Source organism: Schistocerca americana, chromosome 10 (genome assembly GCF_021461395.2).
Source record: "Schistocerca americana isolate TAMUIC-IGC-003095 chromosome 10, iqSchAmer2.1, whole genome shotgun sequence".
In the NCBI taxonomy this organism is placed as follows: domain Eukaryota; kingdom Metazoa; phylum Arthropoda; class Insecta; order Orthoptera; family Acrididae; genus Schistocerca; species Schistocerca americana.
The window spans coordinates 56,744,091-56,759,239 of NC_060128.1; positions in this window are offsets into that span (position 1 = coordinate 56,744,091).

Genomic DNA, 15,149 nt, shown 5'->3' on the forward strand with positions numbered 1-15,149 from the left:
GTGTCACTGCCGGTAGAGGGCAGTAGATGAACATGATGTATCGCAGTAGGGACAAGCGCCATTCACAATTGTGCTGCCGTAGACGATGGGTGACTTTACGTATGCAGAAAAAGCAGACATGCATTACATGTACGGCCGTGCAAATGGTAACGCCAGAGCTGCGTTACGAATGTATCGCGCGGAGTATCCTAATCGACGAATGCCGGATCATAGAATTTTTCAACGGTTACATCGTCAACTTTGTGAAACAGGTACGTTCGACGTCAACAGACATGACGCTGGTCGATTAAGAGCTGTACGCACTCCAAGACTGGAAGAACGCATCTTGAACATAGTGGCTGATAGACCCGAGTCAAGCACAAGAACTGTTGCGCGTGACGTACATGTGAGTCATCAGACTGTATGCAGAGTGTTAAATGAAAATCGCTTACACCCCTTCCATTTTCAAAAAGTACAAGCATTGAATCCGGCAGATTATCCTCTTCGCGTGAACTTCTGCCAGTGGTTGTTGCAGCAATGTGCGTTGCAGCCGGATTTCGTAGGTCATGTGCTATTTACAGATGAAGCGACATTTTCACGCGAGGGTGTCTTTAATGCGCACAATTCCCATGTGTGGGCAACAGATAATCCACATGCAACGCGTCCACATGCGTATCAACAACGTTTCGGTATTAATGTGTGGGCTGGTATTGTGAACGACTTTTTGATTGGGCCATACTTACTACCCACGCGACTCTGTGGCGACAGCTATCTTATTTTTCTGCAAGAAGTGTTACCAGAACTGCTGCAAGATGTTCCGCTCGCCATTCGTAACCGCATGTGGTTTCAGCACGATGGAGCGCCAGCACACTTCAGCACTGCTGTACGGAATTACCTGAATGCCACGTTTGGTGCTAGATGGATTGGGCGTGGTGGACCAGTCCCTTGGCCACCCCGATCTCCTGATTTCTCTTGCCTCGATTACTTTTTATGGGGACATCTTAAGAGTCTTGTTTATGAGACTCCAGTTGACTCAGATGAGGATCTCGTTGCTCGCATATCTGTAGCTGCTGCAGGTGTGCGTGAAATACCAGGCATCTTTGAACGTGTACGCCAATCGCTGCACCGACGCTGTCAAGCATGTATCGCTCATGGTGGACGCAATTTTGAACACTTACTGTAAACATGACACTTGTCAACAACGATTTCAATAAAATCTTTCGTTTTCCTTTCGGCCGTTATTTCCCCTGTTTACGCCTCACCGCGTCACCTGGGACTATACATTCCTATACAATATATCCTTGTTACAATGTCCTGCACCTACCATTAAAGTTTGTACCATGAATTCGGGACCACCCTGTATATCGTAATTATTGAACAAAAATATTACTGAATGTGGTGTAAAAGACATTTGTTATTCTCCTTATATTTTTTGTTGTAATATTTCTCTGTATTTAGGATAGGAATTTTTCTGTATTTATTATGTGATTGTAAAATGTGTCAGTATTTGCGATAGCAGAGATATGTTGCCAGAAGAGAATAATATCGTCAATTTGCAAAGAAATGTTAATAGTCAGCAATACTATTTAAGCACAATGCATTATGTATTCTTTGGTCTTCTCTGTTCAGAAGTCATTGCGGTAGGACACTGTGAAAGAGTTTTTTACGAATGTGTAGACTTCTTTTGTCTCTGTCTGGACTTAGCCGCCATTAGACGATGCGTTACGAATTAATGTGAGTTGTATTGTTGTTTGATCTAAATATATTAGAGTTTATCAAAAGTGTGAATTATTTATGTAAATTAGCTTGCCCACGTCATCTATAAAATTTCTTTAAGAATTTTTCAGCATTTTTTAGCGGTGTTGCTGGGCTGTGCCGCGACCAACAATAGCAAACCCGTAAATCGGGAACAGATGCATAAAAATCAATGGTGAATTAAGAAATTGTTCTTCTTTTTCAGAGATCCTGTGGCTGATAAAATTTGAATTAATTATACGTTTGTGCATTCGTAGGCGGATAGTTAATGTTAGTTAACATTGAAATTTAAACAGTTTGGTTCTTTAAAATAACTCAAATGCATAGTGAAGTAGGTTTGATCAGTGATAAATGTCGGCTTGGCAATAATTAAAACATTTTCTGCTGATAGAGATAATCTTGTGTTCTATGGCTAGTGCCGGGATAAAATTCAGTAAGAATATTTAACAAAAAAAAACCCACTGCATCTGGAAGGTGTATGCCAAGGCCGAATGATTTAAAGGACTCAATTCTCAACCTAATATTCTTAACCAGTTCATATGAGTTCACATAAATATTATTTTTTCTTTAAATGTACGTAATAATTAAGTAAGTAAAAATTTTTATTACCACACGAAAATAAGAGAGTGGTTCTACAACAAAGTTCGCACGAAAGAAAATTAACTTAAAAGCAAAAGATAAAATTTATTATTCTTCTTTAACGAAATTTCAAATCAATCCCATTCATTACGACGATTTCGTTAAATTGGCGCCCAACGTGGGGCTCGAATATGCAGTGGCCACTAAATACCCGTGAGATAACTAGGGAATTAATATAGTCGAACTTTGTTGCAGAACATTTAATAATTTTTCTATGTATTGTATGTATTGCATAACCAATATTGTGTGGTAATACCTGTGTATGATTTTTTGCATGAGAACACTATGTACCCAGAGGCAAGCTGAAGAAGAGAGCTCAATATTTCGAAAAATTAATTACCTACCACAATATCAGGGGGCAGCTGCACCCAAGATAGATCACCAAAAGGTAAAGCTACAGTGTAGTTGTCCTGTGGGTAGTAAAGTAGCCTCAGTGCAGTGTTCTCGGATCATTAGTGGTGTGCTTGTTGTTAGTACTTTGTTTTAAAATAACAGGACATTTAGGTAGTTAGTGATTGTAGTATATAGTAAGTGTGTATTAGTTAATGTCCATTTCTTGTGTGATTATGTCAGTGAAACCTGAGTGTTAGGATATTTAGTTCAGATTTTATTTCTTTTGTTTACTATGGTTAGATTGCGTAGTCAGAAAGATATCAACAAGGATAATGAGCAACAGTCAGTAAGTAGTGATACCGAGTTGGAAAGTGGGACACAAAGTAATGTTAGTGACGTAGTTCAGGAAGTACAATGTGAAAATCTGGGGGCAGAAGGGCAAGAAATGTTGCCATTGCCACCCAGTGATTCAGTTGATAGCGGAAATACTGTGCCATCTGCAAGCACTGGACACGGACCAGAGAGTGGTGTGATGTCAGAAGTGCAATCATTAAGAGTTATGTTCGAGCGCATGCTCAATTTCCAAGCTGAATTTGTACATATGCAAGCAGAGCGTGACCAGAGATTGGTAGCTGAATTTGCATGCAAACAAGCAGAACGCGATAAAGAACGTGATGCTAAACAAGCAGAGCGTGATAAAGAACGTGATGCTAAACAAGCAGAGCGTGACCGACGCCTGCATGAGAGGGACTTGCAGTTGATGCAAACTTTAGAAGTTATGCAAAGTGAGCTTGTTAGTTTGAAACAAAAATATGAAACCATACCCAAAACAGTGCATGAATTAAGCGAAAGAGTAGACAGTATTCAAGTGGCTAACGCCAATATTGTAGAGGAAATTAGTGTCCTGACTAACAGAGTCGAGCAATTGGGAATTGACACAACTCAAGTAATTGAGGACAAAGTGATCGAACAAGTGCACAAAGTAGAAAATGAAGTCATAAAAGAAATAGATCAGAAAGTGCACGCCGCAATTGAGGCCAGAGATGTGGGCTCAAGTGCGGATGTGCAGGATCTAAAAAAGATAGTGCACAAAGACATTCCGCTGTGGCAGCGGAGTGTGGACCGTCGTCTTGCCGAAATGGAGCTTAGCTTGCGGCATGACGAGGCACAAGCGTATGTCACGCCAGCCAGGTCCAACAATGATAGGCATATAAATACTGCAGTAAAAAATTGCGACTGCGAGACAGAACAGGCAACCAATGTAAGCGAAACAAATAAATGTCATTCCAAAGTAGTGATTGAAGAAAGCTTGATTAGGAACCGACAGTTTCAGATCTTTACAACGGAGAAGAAATCTGTTCACCCTGTAGTGTTTATCAAGGGATTTAGAAACATTTTGCCTAGCGTTTGGAGTCATACCCAGAAAATACGGTTCGTTATGTCCTACATACAAGGAGATGCTGCATTATGGGCAACCGAAGCAGCTGACAGTTGTGATACATATGAGCAATTTGAAAAAGCATTCTTGGCCAAATATTGGTCAACATGTATCCAGGAGGGATTACGGAAGGAGGTATATAATCCAGAGCCGTATTCTCCACGACTAGGCAATTTGCGAAAATATTTCGAGAAGTACATTAATAAGACCCGTTACTGGGACGAACAGATTTCATCCCGGGATTTGATCAGGCTTTTGAAATCACACTTGCCGATACATGTAAAGGAAAAGCTTATACACGTGCCTGAAAATGATATGGAACATTTCTTGTCTGTTCTGGACTCAATTGACCTGATTCAGGAGGACGTTAAGGCAGCCTCTGAACAGGCTAGAAGTAACGGAAATGGTTATAGAAATGGTAGAAATAACACGCCTCCACCAAGTAATGGAAACGGCGGAGGTAATAATAGGAGACAAGAGTATGCACAAAACGGAAATAGAGGTAGAGACCGGAACGGCAATAGTCCGCCGGTGAATAATGACCGGAAAAGGAGGTTCGATGACCGGTATGAGACAGGCCCACCAAGCAATAATAGATGGAAAAATGCCAGGGGGCCGAGCAACATTAATACTTATAATCATGCAAACCGAACTTGGCCGCAGAACCAGAGGCCCAGTCCGGACCGGCAAAACAGTGATAGGTATGACAATAACCGACCGCCACCACAAAATGCGCCAATTGCGCAACCGTGGCGGCCGACGCAACACAACGTGCACATAGTGGAGGTCTGTGACACAGAGCAGCCACGCCCATCCACTAGCAATAATTCAACAAACTAGATGCAGCCGAGATACGCTCTCCATCGTCGGCTGAGGTTTGGAGTGAGAGCAGCCCGACACAGAACAAAACACCGAACAAAATCTGTATCCTTAGGTATAATGACGGGGTACAGATGGGAGATGAATTAATAACTGAACCATCCACGTGCGTAAAGGAGCACAAAGACAAAGTACAAGCGATAATAGAGATCAAAATTAATAATATTGATGTGCAAGCGGTCGTAGATACAGGTGCTACTGTCAGTGTTATGAGTATGGACTTATTCAAAGTACTGGGAAAGGAAAGGCGTATGCTGACTTTTCCCGTGAATAATTGTAAAGTCACTGGAGCCATAAGTGCACAGCGACAAATAATTAAACTCCAAGTGCGGGTAGAGATGTATTTAGGGGATGAAGCCATAGCGTGCTCATTCCTGGTAGTAAAGGGTTTAAAGGTAGCCTGCATTTTGGGGGTAGATTTTTTAAGAGAAAGGGACGCAATAATCGACCTTTCTCGGGGAAAACTAAGCTTGATGAATGCTGGTAGGAGAATAGAATTGTCCATGCTCAGATCTGAAGAGGTACCCGTACCTAATTGTAATGCTATTAACATAAAGTGTAGGAATCAGTCGATACTACATTTAGACAATCATGGTCTAGGACAGAATCTCTATTATCCTGACGTACAAGGTGATCAATTAAAAGCAAATGTGGACGCACTTGTGAACAAAGTATCACAGTCCGAAAATTTGAACTCTATGCAACAGCAGGATTTGGTACAGTTATTATCTAATTATGCAGATGTATTTTCGGAACGACCAGGAATTGTTAAGGGATATCAGTACAATATCGAGGTGAAGCCTCACAAAACTTACTGCCAAGCTTCATACTCCATTCCTTGGTCCAAGAAGGAAATAGTAGCTAAAGAAATAAGAAAACTGATCGAGTGGGGAATAATAGAACCGTCTTTGTCCCCTTATAGTAGTCCTTTGGTGGCGGTAGCAAAAGCAGACGGACAGGTACGGTTAGTACTAGATGCGAGAGACATAAATGAAATTATTGTACCTGTTAGGACTCATCCGGAAAATCTTGATGAGCAAATTCAAAAATTTCATGGAGTGCAATATTTGACATCTATTGATATGAGAAGTTCTTTCTGGCAAATCCTGCTCACACCCGAGTCGAGGAAATATACTGCATTTATATTTGGGGGAAGGAGCTACCAATTTAGGGTACTACCTTTCGGCTTAAATGTAAGTGCAGGAGTTTTCATAACAGCCCTCGACGCGGTTTTAGGTCCGGATTTGCTGCAAAGGGTAACAGTGTATGTAGACGATCTAGTGATTGCCACTGCCACCTGGGAGGAGCACGTAGAACTACTGAGTAAAGTCTTAGAAAGGTTTAAGCAAGCGGGAGTAACAGCGAATCTTGAGAAATCCAAATTTGGACGTAATCAGATTAAATTTCTAGGTCACATAATAACACCACAAGGCATCAAGCCTGACAGCAAAAAACTTGATGTAATTCGTGGGTTTCCTAGCCCGAGAACTAAGAAACAGCTCAAAGCATTTATAGGTCTAGCATCTTTTTTTAGACGGTTTGTTCCCAACCAATTAATGAATAACGAATCTTTATTGAGCCTGTTGCGTAAAAATGCGCACTGGGTGTGGACAGAAGAATGTCAACGCGCATTTGACGCTATGAAAAATGCCTTGGTGAACGCAAACATACTGCGACACCCAGACATGACAAAAGATTTTTGTATAGCGACAGATTCGTGTTCATACGGTCTGGGCGCGTGTTTATTTCAGTGGGACAGGAGCAACGACCCCACAACAATCAATGTAGTCGGATTTGCCAGCCGCACACTAAACAGCTGCGAGAGAGCATATTCCGCTACCGAATTAGAGGCTCTTGCAGTGGTTTGGGCGGTAAAGAAATTTAACTATTACATCTATGGTAAAGAAGTCAAAGTATTCAGTGACCACCAGGCTCTGAGCTATTTAATGACTTGCAAATTATACCATACCCGCTTGCTAAGATGGAGGTTAGCATTACAGGAATATAAAATTAAAATCGTGTACCTAAAAGGACAAGATAATGTTGTAGCAGACGCCTTGTCGAGGCTTCCACTAGGGCAATCCTCAATGTCAAATATTTTGGAACAATCGGAGGAACATCGAATACTATTAGTACAAGATAAGGTACATAGGAGGGACTTTTTACATATGTGTAAAAATATGTCTATATTGCAGGAAACTGATCCGATTTGGCGAGATATCATTAGCAAAATTAAAGAAGGAACCAGTCTTAAAAGTGTTCAGAATTTCAAAATAGTAGATAATATTCTGTATTATAAAACAGGTGTGTCAAATGACCATGGGGTCGTGTGTATACCACAACAGGCTATCCCAGCTGTAGTGTGGCACACGCATTTAGCATGGGGTCACGCTGGGATAGGCAAGACAATAACGATTTTGTCCAAATTCTGTTATTTTAAGGGGATAAGCCAGCAGACTCGCACCATTATCAGGACTTGTCCTCTGTGCCAAAAAGCTAAGTTTCAAAATAGGTCCACAAGGTTTGAACTGCATCCTATAGTGCCTCATCGACCACTTCAGTTAGTATCTATAGACATAGCAGGACCCTACCCACGAGCCAGGGGTGGATTGAAGTACATTTTAGCGGTGTATGACCTTTTCTCTAAATATTTAAAAATATACTGCCTTAAATCAGCCACTGCTCGTGGAATAGTTAAATGGTTAGGGAAGGAATATTTTACACAAGTGGGTAAGCCTGAAGCGATAATATCGGATAATGCTTCCTATTTTACAGGCCATACCTGGAAAAACTATTTACATGAACAAGATATAAAGCATATACTAATTTCCCGTTTTCACCCACAAGCAAGTTTAGTAGAGAGAACATTTGGAGAGTTAAATAAATTTTTCAGGTTATACATTGCATATAAACACACAAGATGGCCAGATCTGATACCTAAGTTTGTAGAAGTTCACAACGCAACCCCGCATGCTTCTACGGGGTATCCACCAAACGAGATTATAATGAATAATAATAGAGTTTTGAATGAGTGGCTGGCACCTTTGCCTAAGGTCCCAGTCATTCCTGAGCCTAAGGAAGAGAAGATAAGAAAAGCAGGGTGCAACCTTACCAGGTGCGCTCAGAAAAGGAAAGAAAAATATAATCGACATGTGACGAATAACCAAAAATTTAGTGTTGGGGACTTGGTACTCTTACGCAATCATCCTAAGTCCTCGGCATCCTTGAAACAGAATAGCAAGTGGCAATTGGTGTACAATGGACCTTTTAGAGTAGTAAGTGTGCCACATGAGTGTAGCTATCTCTTAGCAGATCCCCACTCAGGGAGAGTACGGGGAATGTATCCGCGTAAGGATGTAAAAGAATTCCTACAGTAAAAGACTAATAGTCCTATGTGGACACCATTCTTTTGTAAATAATGAACATTAATGATGTGTGATCTTTAGAGATAATGTACTAGTGTAGAAGTGTTTAGTTATAAGAATATGATTGACTTTCTCATGTGTATGGATATTTGTGTTATGTACTCTTTTAATTTGTGTTATCTAGAACATGCTCTAAATGTTTGCACAGATAATCTGATTAGTGCAATTATTTGTAGTGTTAAGCTGTGACAGAGTTCAATCAAAAAGAACATTTTAGTAATGATTAGTTAGTGTACTACATAATTTTCTATGTGCCCAAATTTGAAATATTTCTTGGCACAATCTTTTCTATTATGTGTATGTATGTAGATATGTGTAGCTGTCAGATTGACAGATTCGAACCCAGAATAATATCAATAATATGAGGCCCTGAGAACTTAATTATCTCACCAATGTTATTAGAGAAAATAATGCACCCAGTAGTGACCCGAGGGCACCACGGGAGGCAAACTTGTTGCAAATTTATGTAATGCAAAGTTACGCACAAAGAAGCTTCAATTGAAGCATGTGCAGATTCAAACAGTAAAAAAGAGCTAGCCAGATACAGTCCAAGTCAATTTTTGCCTACAGAGACTACACTGTAGTTACGTAGGACGTTGATAGTAAAGTGTGACATGAGTTCAAAGGAGTTATTGAACAATATGCCTGAATCCGGCTGGAATGCACAAATAAAATCTACTCGAACACGAATATAGATGACTTTTGGGCAAACTAATACCAAATTTTAATATTTTGTTACCATGTACGCAAATATCACACCTTGGTAAAGAGTTACGAATGTGCTATTACAAAAAAAAAAAAAAAAAAAAATTTGCACAGCGGACATTGTAAATAAAAATAAAGGAACTTAAACAAAAGTGCAGTATTGTGTGGCAGAGACAGACAGTGACTGTTAAACCTGCAGCAATACGTCACGGAGTAGTTGAGTATAAGTAATAAAAAACTGTATCATCGCCGTGTGTGCAAGTGGACAAGGAACTAGCACGACACGAACAGTGAACCGATAACGGACGGTGGATCAAACTTTAACTCTTTGTGTGTCAAGGGACGCTAGGAAAGCGCATTGACTACAGAGATACATTTTGTCCAAAGGTGAAAACTTGCGTGTGACTAATGACAAGTCATGACATGGTGAAAAATATTGTATGCCCATAAAACGTGTTACTGTGCCAACGAAACATTGTGCAAACCAGACTAGTGAAGGCCTACTGAGTAATAACTGCCACTAACTGTGTGCGTTTTTTCCCACAGCAGGAAAAATGCCTATAAGGATAGTACACTGTTTCTGAACTTGTTGCATGTTTCCTGGAGCACTGCAAGAAGACGTCGCACGGGCGAGCGGATATCCAACGCGCATCCGGCTACATCAGCTATGCAGCGGCCGCAGCAGCCCGTAGCAGACTAGACAGACAGCCACGCCCCTCCGCGCCGTAGCTGTCAACGCCGGGGGCGGTGACCTACACGGAGTCAGCGCGCCGCGCCGAGCGCCGCTCAACAATCACTCCGCACCGCTCACCAAATACAGCATTATTGATTTTTTTTTTATGTTCACATAAACTGAATAACATGTCAATGACTTCATTTCGATAAACATTGAACTTTTACTACGTAGGACAAGTGACCTTGTAGTGTATCACAAGAATAATAGTATCACACACAAAAAACTTCAGTCGAACTGTATGTGACTGTGATATTGTATAATTGTGTAACCGTTTGTGACGAACTGCTAATTTAATTCAAATGAATAACTGTTAAAGAGACAATATTGACCATGAACCAACTGGGATGGCTGGGCTCCGGCACAGTTTTGCCCAGGTTTTCTGTTTGCCTACGCCCAAATGGGGGAGCCATGAACTTATATAACCCTGGGACAAAATAAAAGAGCCATTCCGTAAAATATACAAGTGTAAAGAACGTTACTGGCACCATTGTGTCAAAGTGTAAAAACTCTTTGCCAAATACTGCCAGGGGGCAATGTAACGTTCCCTGGCAAACTCACATTATTAAAGAACAAAGAGTTTATTTGTACCATATACGCCGCTCTGGGCAAGTTGTATATATCGTAATTATTGAACAAAAATATTACTGAATGTGGTGTAAAAGACATTTGTTATTCTCCTTATATTTTTTGTTTGTAATATTTCTCTGTATTTAGGATAGGAATTTTTCTGTATTTATTATGTGATTGTAAAATGTGTCAGTATTTGCGATAGCAGAGATATATAAAATGTTGTCGGAAGAGAATAATATCGTCAATTTGCAAAGAAATGTTGATAGTCAGCAATACTATTTAAGCACAATGCATTATGTATTCTTTGGTCTTCTCTGTTCAGAAGTCATTGCGGTAGGACACTGTGAAAGAGTTTTTTACGAATGGGTAGACTTCTTTTGTCTCTGTCTGGACTTAGCCGCCATTAGACGATGCGTTACGAATTAATGTGAGTTGTATTGTTGTTTGATCTAAATATATTAGAGTTTATCAAAAGTGTGAATTATTTATGTAAATTAGCTTGCCCACGTCATCTATAAAATTTCTTTAAGAATTTTTCAGCATTTTTTAGCGGTGTTGCTGGGCTGTGCCGCGACCAACAATAGGCGGCACATTTAAAAAATTATCAAACCCGTAAATCGGGAACAGAAGCATAAAAATCAATAGTGAATTAAGAAATTGTTCTTCTTTTTCAGTGATCCTGTGGCTGATAAAATTTGAATTAATTATACGTTTGTGCATTCGTAGGCGGATAGCTAATGTTAGTTAACATTGAAATTTAAACAGTTTGGTTCTTTCAAAATATCCTAAATGTGTAATGAAGTAGGTTTGATCAGTGATAAATGTCGGCTTGGCAATAATTAAAACATTTTCTGCTAATAGAGGTAATCTTGTGTTCTATGGCTAGTGCCGGGATAAAATTCAGTAAAAATATTTAAAAAAAAACCCACTGCATCTGGAAAGTGTATGCCAAGGCCGAATGATTTAAAGGACTCAATTCTCAACCTAATATTCTTAACCAGTTCATATGAGTTCACGTAAATATTATTTTTTCTTTAAATGTACGTAATTCTTAAGAAAGTAAAAATTTTTATTACCACACGAAAATAAGAGAGTGGTTCTACAACAAAGTTCGCATGAAAGAAAATTAACTTAAAAGCAAAAGATAAAATTTATTATTCTTCTTTAACGAAATTTCAAATCAATTCCATTCATTTCGACGATTTCGTTAAATGCAGAAATGATTAGCATTTCACTCACCTCAGTTCAGCACGTGTCCTGTTGCCTAGCAGACACAGGGCCCGTCACGGGCCTCATAACTTGTACCATGCATAGTGGTATCGCCGCAAATAAGGCGCGAATGGCGTCCAGTGATTTAGCTATCCATGCTGCATTTACCTGGTTCCAAAGTTCATCTATGGTGGCTGCCCCCATCGTTTCATCATACCCCATACATGTTCGACTGGTGACAAGTCTGGTGATCTGGCATTCTAGTGCATCCTGTGACATTAAGAAGGCACGTTTTCGTGCAGCAATATGTGGTCGTGCATTGTCTTGCTGAAAAATAGCGTCTGGGACGTTGTGTAGAAAGGGTACGGCTACAGATCGCAGAATGTCTTCATGTGGGTCACACTGGTCACAGTGCCCTGGACACGTACCAGAAGCGATTTGTGGTCGTACTCAATACCACCACATACCATAAGGTCTTGAGTTGGCGTTTTACGTCTTGTGCGAATACAGTCAGTGTGGTGCCGCTCCCCCTGACTGCGGTGAAGCAAAATTCGGCCATCATTTTCAAACAAACAGAACACTGATCCGTCCGAAAACACTGCCTAGTGCCATTCCTGTCCCCTGTCACGTCGTTCCATACACCATTGCCGCTTTTCTGTACATTCGTCAAAGGCAGGCAGAGAAGTGGACGACGCGCACCTAACCGATACCGTAATATAGGGGGCGGCCTGTCACCCCTGATAGTGTACGATTTTTTACACTTGCACCGCTGCGCCAGAGTCGAGGAGGACGCAGATCTGTCCTGCTATACCATTAGGATGAGGCGTCGATCTTCTCGGAGAGTAGTCTGGTTAGTGCGACCTGACCCAACTCCTCATGTTCTACGGCCTTCCGTGAACCATTCGGCACTCACCCGTTGTGCTGCCAAGACATTTCATCCCACACGAGCAGCAATTTCCCGGATGGATGAATCACATTCTGTCATTCCAATAATGTGTCCTCTTTCAAACTCACCGATCTGATTTGCGCATACATCTGCGAGGCATCCTATACGTCTGCTCAAGTCGCACTGATTCCTTATCTTCGGTTTATAACGAGGAGAGCCGCGGCCACATTTTACTCGTAGTTCGTGTTGTGCCACGATATCGATGTTTACCTTGAACTTGTGGGCCGACATGGTTCAAATGCTAATCATTCCCGCGGAACATGCAACTATACATCTCCTGTCAGTGTGGGCGTCCTGTCTTTAATCGTTCAAGGTGTTTTTGGTGTAATCCCTCGGAGAAAGATCACTGAAGGTGCAGTCATTTTGCCTCGCGTTTGCAGTTTTCTGCTACAGAATCGCTGATTAGTGTCCAGCAGTAATCGGCTAACACAGATGCAGTCAACTTTCCCTTGTATGTCATTTTCATGTTCTAAATTGACTGGTGAAAGCGTTCTCCGTGATCGTCGGTTAAAGCACCACAGTTGTCAGGAAGGCCGGCCGGGGTGGCCGAGCGGTTCTAGGCACTACAGTCTGGAACTGCGCGACCGCTACGGCCGCAGGTTCGAATCCTGCCTCGGGCATGGATATGTGCGATGCCCTTAGGTTAGTTAGGTTTAAGTAGTTCTAAGTTCTAGGGGACTGATGACCTCAGAAGTTAGGTCCCACAGTCCTCAAAGCCATTTCAACCATTAGTTGTCAGGAAATAACTCCAAGTGGGAATCTAGGAAAAGTTACTTTAAGGACGTGTTGCACCCCACTCTACCTGTTTCCATGCCAGTTACAGAAAAACAGTAAAATTTTGTTGGTTTGTGTAAGTTCCGCTGAGAGACGCCAGGCAAGAGCAGTGCAGAAGATTTGACACAAGATTCTTATAGTTTTCTGCCCTCTTGTTTCCTAGAAAGTTTGTTGATCCCTGAACAAAGGCATCACAAGCTAATTTCTCATCAGATGTCAGAGCGATGTTGAAATACTCATTTTTGTACAGTTTGCGTATAAGGGGACCCACTTAAATCATTTTATTTTCGCCTCGCGTGGATATTTCTCACGCAAATAGAGGAATTATTCCCCAGTTTTGTCCATGACCTTGACGAAGTTTTTCATTAGGCCCAATTTTGTATGAAGAGCAGGGAGAATTATGTTCTTGGATCCGACAAGTGCTTCGTGCATAACATTGTGAAGTCCTGGTCCATGTGATTGACGTTTAGGCCAATCTTTGCCAAAGGCACAGGAAGCAACAGAATTTAGTATTGCCAGATCGCCGGAAATCTGCCATTTAAACTTGTCATAGTTCATTAGTAATAACAACTGTTTCGTGTTATATGTTTCTTTCATCTTAGATGCATACCCTATCGGAATCGATAGTATGAAGTTGCCATTATGCAGTAGCACACACTTGAGACTTACTTTGGAGGAGTTTACATCTACATGGATACTCTGCAAATCACATTTAAGTGCCTGGTAGAGGTTTCATCGAACCACATTCACAATAATACTCATTATTCCAATCTCGTACTGCGCGCGGGAAAACGAACACCTACATGTTTCCATGCGAGCACTGATTCCCCTGATGGTCGTTTCTATGTGCGTGGGAGTCAACAAAATATTTTCGCATTCGGAGAAGAAAGTTGGTGATTGATATTTCGTGAGAAGATTCCGCCGCAACGAAAAACGAGTCGATGAACAACTTCCGCTGATCACTTTTATAATCAATACCCATAGCTGCCATGAGTCCCTGTAGATCACTACAAAATGCCATGTTCTTTCCGCTTTCTCAAAATGGAAGGTATGGCATATGGCGGTTACTGAACACAGACATATTTACCGCCCTATCAAGACAATTCTACTGTTGTGATCTTGACGGCAACAGTTCACCTTTACACTTCAGCAATTCTAGATCCCTCAGTAGGTGAATAAGTTTGTGTCATTTTGTGAATTTTGTGTACATTGATCGGTACACAAGTGACAGGGATCTTTAGAAGAACTGTGTTTTGCAGGTGATGGTGCAGCACCAAGTTCATTATCCCCCTCGTCACAATCACAGTCAAGTGGGACCGAACAGGCAGTCCGTCTCCGCGAGGTACTGCAGGCATGGCCAACAGTACGTTAGGATATGCCAAGGAAGACTTTTTTCTTCTTGTACATACCACGTGTTAATGGAGTTGTCATACAAAAGTAACAATCATTCACATGGTTTGATGGTTCTAGCCAGATCGTATATTGTGTTCGAGCATTATGAATTACTTCGAAGAGAGCGGTCTGCCGGCCGGAGTGGCCGAGCGGTTCTAGGCGCTACAGTCTGGAACCGCGCGACCGCTACGGTCGCAGGTTCGAATCCTGCCTCGGTCATGGATGTATGTGATGTCCTTAGGTTAGTTAGGTTTAATTAGTTCTAAGTCCTAGGCGACTGATGACCTCAGAAGTTAAGGCCCGTAGTGCTCAGAGCCATTTGAACCATTTGAAGAGCGGTCTATTGACACACAGTCAACATGGGTTTTG